At 43.7% G+C, this 10011-nt stretch overlaps 2 non-coding genes across 2 annotated transcripts; one reads left to right on the top strand and one right to left on the bottom strand.

The window, feature by feature from the left end:
* The first annotated feature begins 4896 nt into the window (after positions 1-4896).
* TRNAP-UGG lies at positions 4897-4968 on the top strand. The gene has a single exon. It is a non-coding gene; the product is annotated as a tRNA-Pro (tRNA).
* Positions 4969-5317: 349 nt separating this feature from the next.
* Positions 5318-5389, bottom strand: TRNAP-UGG. Its single transcript has one exon. It is a non-coding gene; the product is annotated as a tRNA-Pro (tRNA).
* Between the last annotated feature and the right edge of the window lie 4622 nt (positions 5390-10011).

The raw sequence follows: 10011 nt of genomic DNA, 5'->3' as shown, positions 1-10011 counted from the left end.
AGGACATGACATGGTGAGCTGTAGTAATAGCCAGTCGGTCTGGGATCCTCTTGTACGTGGGTCGGGCTTCAGGGCATCTCATCAAGGAAGATGTGGTCATCTGCTCGGGCTCTGGTCATGCGTCCAATCAGGCAACAGGAGTAGGGATGAGCTTCATGTTCGAGTCAAACTCTTGTTTGACTCGAACATAGTATGGTCGAGTTGTATGGTATGTTCGACCGTTCGTCGAATTGCGAACGTTATGGGCTGTTCGCGCCAAATTTGAGTGGTGCATCACGGCCCATAATTCACTGCGGCATCACAGTGCATTTCTGGCTAATGATTGGCACCACATACACTATGACCCGCATGCTTGACCAATCACAGCGCCGCCTGTACAGAGAGCCGTAATTGGCCAAAGCCAGGGTGGCTTTGGCCAATTATGCCTCAGGGGATTTAGTACACGCCCCACACTATATAAGGCCGCCTGTGTGGCGGCCTTGTGTAGTGTGTTGTGGCGGTGGTTAAAGCTAGACAGAGACAGAGAGACAGTGTCATTTCAATTGAGTTAGATAGAGCAGGCAGGCAGGCGAGTCAGTTACAGTTACAGTGTGTAGAGGATATATATGCATCCCAGGTGTTGTATATATATTTATACACTGTATTGAGTTTAGCTAGATCCATTCCTGTATGCTCTTCCTAATATACGGACAGGCAGGCAGGTGACTGTGCTAGCTGCAGTATTTTCACTTAGTGTCATTTGCACAGTGTGCACCTAAAGCTTACCTGAATACAATTGCTGGTGTTCTTATACAAATACAGGCAGGGACATACAGTTTTCAGTTTTATTGTCCTTTGCACAGTGTGCACCTAAAGCTTGCCTGAATACAATTGCTGTTGTTCTCATACAAATACATGCAGGGACATACAGTATTCAGTTTTATTGTCCTTTGCTCAGTGTGCACCTAAAGCTTACCTGAATAGAATTGCTGGTGTTCTCATACAAATACAGGCAGGGACATACAGTATTCAGCTTAATTGTCCTTTGCACAGTGTGCACCTAAAGCTTACCTGAATACAATTGCTGGTGTTCTCATACAAATACAGGCAGGGACATACAGTTTTCAGTTTTATTGTCCTTTGCACAGTGTGCACCTAAAGCTTGCCTGAATACAATTGCTGTTGTTCTCATACAAATACATGCAGGGACATACAGTATTCAGTTTTATTGTCCTTTGCTCAGTGTGCACCTAAAGCTTACCTGAATAGAATTGCTGGTGTTCTCATACAAATACAGGCAGGGACATACAGTATTCAGCTTAATTGTCCTTTGCACAGTGTGCACCTAAAGCTTACCTGAATACAATTGCTGGTGTTCTCATACAAATACAGGCAGGGACATACAGTATTCAGTTTTATTGTCCTTTGCACAGTGTGCACCTAAAGCTACGTGAATACAATTGCTGGTGTTCTCATACTAATACCACAGGCAGGGATCTGCAAGTATTTTTACTTGGTGTACTGTATCCTTTGCACAGTGTGCACCTAAAGCTACGTGAATACAATTGCTGGTGTTCTCATATTAATACCACAGGCAGGGATCTGCAAGTAGTGTCAGTATTTGTGCAGGCCATTAGTATGTCTGGTGCAGAAACTGACTGCATGATGTGAACTAGAGCCAACTAGAACCATTGGAATAAATATGAAAAGACTGCATGCATTTTTGGCGCACAAAAAAATGCACAACAAACTGAACGGAACTGCATCTGGTGTGAACTGGTCCTACATTTACATTTTGGGCTAATAATTTTTTTTATTGTCTTTTCAAAGACAAAATGTGAAGAACCACAGAAATGAGGACACAGACCTTCTATTTCCCTCATGATCACTTATCCAAAATTAGGAGACTTTTTGCCTACATGGAGATTTTAAATTCCATACAACACACAGTGGGTGGGTTTTTTCAAGACATCATTCAAAATTTGCACTACAAGTGCACTGCAAGTACACTGAAAGTGCACTTGGAAGTGCAGTCGCTGAACATTATTTAGCCTAAATGAGGGGAAGCTCTGCTGATTGTAACATCCAATCATGGGCATGATCCAAAAATGTATGTTTGGTATCCTATTTGCCCCCCTCAGATATACAGCGAATGCACCTCCAAATGCACTTTCAGTGCAAAGTGGATTTAACATCCGTAAAGAAACAACACTTTTTTACTAATTTTTGTTTTGAAGGTACACACATTTTAGGCAGGGTATCATAGGGGAAATTTTAGATTTAGGCCTCTTCTAAATTTGTCAAGGAAAGTGATGAGCTCATACCACCTGAGGAAGGCAAGATATTCCCAAGTTGAGAATAATCTTTAATAATGTCTCATATGGTGTTTTAATGTAAAAATGTTGAAATTTTAAGTTTTAAAGAATTGGCGATGTGTATTGCATGTTTAGCCAGAAAATAAGGAAAATATAAATGTTCATACACAAATAACGATGTTGTTTTTTTCAAAAACGCACATTTAAATGTGCTGGAAGTAAAAAAAAAATTTGATTCAAACAATGTGTGGCTTCTTATTTATATTATCAATACCAGTATATTTGATAATTTGGTGTAGTTACATTGACAGTGTATTGGAAAATGTGTGTAGCAGAGCCATAACACAAAATAATACACTACATAGCTCAAGGCAAGATGTTAACAGCAATTTAGCACATCTGCTTAGTTAGCAATAGTTAATAAAATGACAAATATGATTAGAATGACATTTGCAAAAAGAATAATAAACACAGACAACAGTAGGTCCAGAAATTAATTTTATAAGAAAAAAAAAATTCTTACACACTCTCAAGGACATTTTTCTGCCAAGGCACTGCCCCTCTACCCACAAAGTACTCCATATACTGCTCACGGACAAGACAGGCATTCTGGGAGGAGACAGCAGGACGAGCACTTTCCAGCGTTGGCATTACTGCCTCGTACACCTGGTAGGGTCATCAGTATGCCCGGAGCCTATGTAGTTGCTAGAATTCCTCCTTAAAAAATGATGGAGGATGCAGCAGCACAAAACAACATGGTTGAGTATATATTCAGCCAAGTTAATGTCAGTTAAAAAAAGGCGAAAATGACTTGATATGATTCCAAAGGCGTTTTCGACCACCCTTCTGGCACGCAAGAGTCGGTAATTAAAAACACGTTGCTCAGGGGTGAGGTTCCTCATCGGAAAGGGCTTCAAAAGATGTTCCCCAAGAGCAAAGGCCTCATCTGCCACATGTCAGAGAAATACATTGTGAAGAGTCATGTTCTACTTCCATTTGAACGCTAGATGGCAGCAAAGTTGACAGTGAAACACTCACGCACCACATGACTTCCTGGCTGTCTATAAAAGCTCAGGAAGTGCTTACAGGAATTGCTGGTTTGTCTTCAGCTTCCTGTTTCCCTTAACTTGTTCCTGTGTTTGACTATCTGCTGTGACCCGGATTGCCTCTGACTCTGCTGATCTTCTCCTGGACCTGACCTCGGGGAACACTACGGACTCCACTTGTCTCCTGTGTTTGACCCTCAGCCTGTGACCTGGACTTTGCCTCTTATCTCTTTGCCTTGACCTTTTTGCCTGTGACCTGGACTTGCCTTGTGTGTTCCCTACACAGTACCTCCGGCTGTGTTGGGACTACCTTACCTGCCTGTGCTTGACCCTCAGCCTGGTTTTGGACTCTGTGGTTAAGTTCTTCCAGCAAGCCATGCACCTGCAAGTTTGACACAGCTGCCCGACCACTTGAAAGCCCCTGATACAAGTCTACTTGAACCTGCTGGGTAGCCTGTGCCTCTTTGTGCCATTCCTCCCCTGTCTCACCTCCAGGGGACAAAGTGCGATTAGTCGCAAGGGAGAAGCGCTCTGGGCATCTCGGCCTCGGTAAGCACTAGTCTGCCAGTGATACCACAAATAGGAAGTTGAGGCACTCCACATTGTCCTGAGCAGGTGGCAAATGTAAGGTGCCCTTAGTGAGACGCCGGTATCATCAGCCAGCAATGCACTGTAATGCTGCAGTGAATTATGAGCCGAGACACGCCACTCGAATTTGCCGCGAACGGCCCAAAACGTTCGTAATTCGACGAACGATCGAACATACGATGTTCGAGTCGAAAGTGAGTTAGACTCGAATACGAAGCTCATCCCTACTCACATGGTTGATGACTAAAACAGGCACATCTAAGTATGCAGGCATCCAGGATAAAGCTGTCCACATAGACCATCCTCGGCACCACCATTGATGTCATCCCTTCCACGAGCGATTCAAGCCTCACTTTCAGATCGCTCTACTGCGGGGTAGTCTTCCTGGTCACGATTGCAGACTGACAGCAGTGAGAGCCGGCGGTGTGGAGGACGGTCTATGTGGATCGCTTTTCCCCCGGATGCCTGCATACTTAGATGTACCTCTTAATCATCAACCATGTGAGGTGCTAAATGTTGTAACCATATTGCTACACTTGGAGGCACCTCTCTTCTCTTTTATACTCTGTAGCTCCTGCTGGATTTTGCTTCTAATCCCCTTGTGGAGGCTTCCATTTGTGGATGGACATTTTATGGTTACACAACTTATCACATTGCTATAATCTTTTTATATGGACTATAAACTAAAGGACTTATGAATAAATGGTTGTGGAATGAATCATTTGAGTTTCCATTATTTCTTATGGTAAAATTTGCTTTGATATACAAGTGCTTTGGATTACAAGCATGCTTCCCGGAACAAATTATTCTCGCAATCCAAGGTTTTACTGTATTTAAAATTTAGCTTGTCTTGCAAAACGCTCTCAAACCAAGGTTTTACTGTATACATCTAAGGAAAAAATTTAAATAAAATATAATCAGTTTGCCTGCAGAGCTTTTATATAATGAGGAAAAATAGCATAGACATCGGCTCGTTGGTCTAGGGGTATGATTCTCGCTTTGGGTGCGAGAGGTCCCGGGTTCAAATCCCGGACGAGCCCTTATTTTTTTTGGCTACTCCGATTGTTGCGCTTTTCAGGCTTTTCAGTTCACTGTTTTTTGTTTTTTTTCTCCTGTTATTTGATGTTTACAAACTAGAAACCGTCACAACCAGAATCTCTTTGCTACATTGTATGTTTTCACTGTTTCCTCGTCATACTGGTTGCGACGGTTTCTCATGTAACAAATAGCCATTTTGTTAGACTTCCTTCCTGTATCTTTATTTGCATTTTTCACTATACACATTGTTTTCAGATTTTCTGAATAGACTTGTCCTGAGGGGATTTACTTGTAGTGAGCTCATGACTGAACAATGGTTCAGTGAGAATACTGGTAATGTGAAGAAAAACAGGGCTCGTCCGGGATTTGAACCCGGGACCTCTCGCACCCAAAGCGAGAATCATACCCCTAGACCAACGAGCCAGTTACCTTTCAATTTCATACAGCTAAAAATATAGTTAGAGAAGGATAACAAATTGGCTATTTATTATATTATAGTTTCTCTTTCTTTTCAAAAAGATTTTTGAACTACTTCCTGTTGTGTCTCTTCGGGCAAAAGTAGCAGTATAGATTCTTGTAATAAAAGTAAAATGTAAAAAAAATCCTTCTCCTCTACCCAACATATTGGCTGGTATCTCAATTAGTGGACTTTGCCTGGTACCAGAAAGCATATGTAGCACTACCCCCGTAGGAGCTGCTGGTTTGAATTTGGGCCTGCTGTTACCTCACCGTTCACCACGTTCGTCTTAGGGATCCTCCTTGAAGAGTTATTCACAAATTTCTGCACCAACACTTAGTCTCTCTTTCTTCAAGGTTTTATTAAACAAACTCAGACAGAGGGATGGAGGGTTAGGGGAGATTCGGGTACCTTGCTTTGCAGATTACAGGTACGTTCTTGGATCAAGAGGACAAACTGTTTCCACACTGGATTCAGCAACCACCGGATAGGCCTCTCTCACTGACCTAGCAGCCGGAGCGAAGCTCGTTCAAAAGTCTCTGCCACAGACTTGATGAGTGTAAACGAGTCCTTGCACAGTCCTCTTCCACAGGACCATGTAACCACACACACATTTTGCAAAAGTTCCAAAGACACAGCTACACAGTACCAAGATCTTTCAGCCAGCCGGCAGCACTGTGAGGTAGATTGGCCAGGATGAGTCCTCCAATTGAATCCCCAATTGTTCGGCTTCTTTCCGCAGGCAAGACAGCAAAGAACCATCCCTGGACCAGTAGGCCCCAGAAACTCCTGGGCCTACTCTCAGTAGCGGAGCCTTGGGCCAGCAGGCCCCGACACCAGAAAAAAACTGCTAGCACATCCCTGAGGCCAGGAGGGCCATCAGGTCAGGATCGGAAGACCCCACCAGAACAGTGTCTGTCCCTTAAGTACCCTCTCCCAGAATGCACATTGGCGGGGACCACGCCCACTGAGCTGCTTCTGGGAACGAATACTCAATGCACCCAACCCGCTGCGTTTCCAACCTTGACCTGTGGTGACAGCGACACCCACAGTCAAGTGGAAAATGTGCAATGCAGTTGAACTGGAACAGAAACCAATAATTTGACATAATCATTCTGAGCTAAACTACAGCTCAGATAACATAAATTTACAAATAGCGCCTACCCAACAGGAGCAGGGTGCTACACATAGAAGGGGCTCTTTCAGTTGTGGTGGAGGGCAATGCCCTCCAAGTTTGTATCACTTTTCCCGAGGGCGTTTGACAGGTGTTATATCACCTCCTCCCCACCTGATTTAACCCTATGATATTTTCTTGTACAAAGGGTTTTATTGAAAATTCACAACATCAGAAAAGCACAAAAACAGTGGTGGACACATCATGAACTAACAGGTATAAAACTACAGGCATCAGGAAGGTTAAACTGAGGAACCAAAATTCAAGACAGCCTTTAGAAGTCTAAGGGCGAGCATAGGTGACCAGCAAGAGGAAGTCCGCACCACATAAATCCTGATAAAGTGACATTATACTGGTCTAAGTTTATAAACTGTCTGGTACACAGGGGCATGTATGAAACCTATGGCAAAAAAAAACATTATAATGCTTAGCCATAAATAAGGGAAACAATCTAAAAGGATTACATAAAGGAGGGTAACCTTCTCCAATATGCCAGATAAACAGCGTCACATCTTGTGTCCAATCCCAGCAGGACCCAGCCTGTGGACCAGAGCAACAGAGAAAAGAAGAAGAGAAGTGGAGAGAGGAGAGAGAACCATTAGGAAAAAAGGCGTAAGCATATAATTCAAAAGCAAAAAAAGGAGAAGAAGGAGAAGAAAAAGAAAAGAGAAAGAAAGAAAGAAAGAGGGAAAGGGTAGGATAGAGGGGAAGGAGGGTCCACGGGGTGGGGTGGGGGGGGGGATAGAGGCTTATTAAAGGGAAAGAAGTGTTGGGTCAAATCGTGAAGAGTGATTGTGAGTCACCCAGGGTTGCCAAACCCGAAGGAACCTATCGTGGGTGTCTGATAAAATGTCAGTAAGCTTTTAGTTAACCATGTCATTCACGCAATTTTTAACTGCTTCAAAGCTGAGGTTCAGGGTTTTCCAGGCCCGTGTTATGGTCAATTTAGTTACAGGTAAAATATGTGCTGCCAGTTGCCATTCAGGACGGAGGAGTTCTGTAATTGGTTTCCACAGAAGAGCCTCAAAAGGGTCCCTCTTTATAGTAGTGTTAAAAAGGTTTGCGGAGCAGCGCATAAATTCTGACCCCCAATCTGCATACCCTGGAACAGGTCCACTAGATGTGCGCCATTGTACCCTCTTGAGAGCATCCACAGAAACATAGGGGGAATAGGATGGAATAAAACTTGCCAATCTGGCCGGGGTGTAGTACCATCTATAAAACACCTTATACGTGTTTTCCAAAAAGAGGACATTCTTGGAGCATTTGGACAGCGCAATAGTCATGATCTGCCAGTCCTCCGGATCAAGCTGTTTCCCGAGCTCAGCCTCCCACTGGAGGTGATAAGGCCTCAGTGGTGGTCTCTTGGAGCTGATTATAGCAGCATAAATGAGAGATATTAGACCCGAGGATTGGGGATGCGATCTACATAAACTTAGCCGTCCATTTTCAAGCAAATTTACCTCCTGCGATCCACAGAAGCTGCGTACAGCCACCTATGGAAATAAATGACAGGATGCAGCCGTATATGGGTATATGCTGGCACGTACAGAAGTACACCTGTCTGTCCAGGTGCACGTGTCTGTATGGGTGCTAACGCAAGTACCAAAATACGAGGTGTGTCTAAAAAGTTCAGTGAATGGTCCAATATCTCAGCGGCAACATGAGCCAGGTGCACGCACATGCACATGGCTATCCACAGAAACTTAAAGAAGCGCCACCTGGCGTGGAATATATGTGACCATTGTGTTAAACCCGATGCGGGTAGTCATAGTCAGTGTGAGAGGTAGGATCACAGTGCAATGGCGTGAACATCAAGTTCTGCTACAAATTGGGGAAAATGGCAATGAAGATGCATGAAATGTTGGTGCAAGTGTACGGGACGGGAGCCATAAACAGAGAATGTGTTTACAACTGGTTCAAACGCTTTCGCGACGAGCAGGAAATGACAGAAGATGAGCTACATTTGGGGCAGCCACCAATAAGCAGAACCCCAGACATGATGGAGCGAGGGTGACAAATGCTGACAAGAGATCGAAAAATTACTCTACAATTGATGGCGGAGGAATTGGCAATATAAAATAATACTAGTGGTAAAAAAAAAAGCCCTTGTGGATTTAATAAAACCTTTTTTTTAGATAATTCACCTTTAGGGAGGTGTGGCAGGGGGCGTGTCCTATGCCTACATACATTTGGTAGTAGGTGTCCCTCATTCCCATCTCAAAATGTTGGGAGGTGTGGTTCACTGTCTTCCCCGTGACCAAAAAGAGTCGCCTGCAAAAGTCCAAGAAGAGTGTCATGCAGGGCGCACATTCGAGAATGTGTTCTACAATCAATTCCTAAAGAGGTTTTTGCTGACAGTTTCCAGAAGATTTATGAAAGCTGTCAAAAATGTGTTGTGAAAGATGGCAGTTATTTTGAAGGCCAATGAAGGTAATTTGTTTTTATCTTTTATTTTGTTTGTTTTCTGATACCATTTGTTTGTTTTCCGATACCATTCACCAAACTTTTTAGATACACCTTGTATACAACCCTTGATTTCCAAGGGAGGCTGTACACAGTAGCTGTGGGGACGGGGCAGGGAGATACAAGCAAATTTTACATCATATGACCCTAGGCATCCGCATGCATGAAGTCTATGGCCTCTATGGCCTCATGCACACAGGACTTTATTTTTAACTCCCCTAAAAGCGTTTTTGCGGAAAAAATGGCTGACACTTGTAAAAGTGACTGGCGCTTTTACAGGCGTTTAGTCATGTTTACAGGTGTCAAATCGCTTGGGCGTTAATTCATTTCATAATTCATACTTTATTCTGGCCATTGAAATTAATTAATGCTCAATCATGACTAGCATTGAGGTGCATTTAGACAAGTTTACAAGTGTTTTTTCTGCCCAAACTCTGCTGCTCCTGGACACACAGGCAGAGTTTTTTTTCCTTGCCTTAACTTTCCTGCCATGAAACGCTGCTAAAAGTCTATGTGTGCATGGACAAAGGCTAACATGGAGAGGCAAGGAAAAAAAACTCTAGACGCACCAAAGAGCAGCTGCAAAAACGTCCTGTGTGCATGAGGCCATAAAATGGTACTTCTTGCAAGTGTTCTAAGATGAGACTGTCAGTCCAACACTATGCCTGCTGTACATGGGCAACTTTCTATTACATTCAGAATATACCGTATTTATCGGCGTATACCACACACTTTTTAGCCCTGAAAATCAGGGCAAAATCATGGGTGCGCGGTATACGCCGATACCCGCTTTCCTGCGCCGAGTTTGAATACTGCGCCGACATATACCGAGCGCAGTACACTCGTGTATTGTCTGGCAGTCTCGGTTCCTCTCGCGCTGACGTCCTGGACGTACAGGACGTCAGCGCGAGAGTAGCCGAGCCTGCCCGACAATACACGAGTGTACTG

This window comes from Rana temporaria, chromosome 3 (assembly GCF_905171775.1).
Source record: "Rana temporaria chromosome 3, aRanTem1.1, whole genome shotgun sequence".
In the NCBI taxonomy this organism is placed as follows: Eukaryota; Metazoa; Chordata; class Amphibia; order Anura; family Ranidae; genus Rana; species Rana temporaria.
This window is presented reverse-complemented; position numbering and strand designations above follow the sequence as displayed.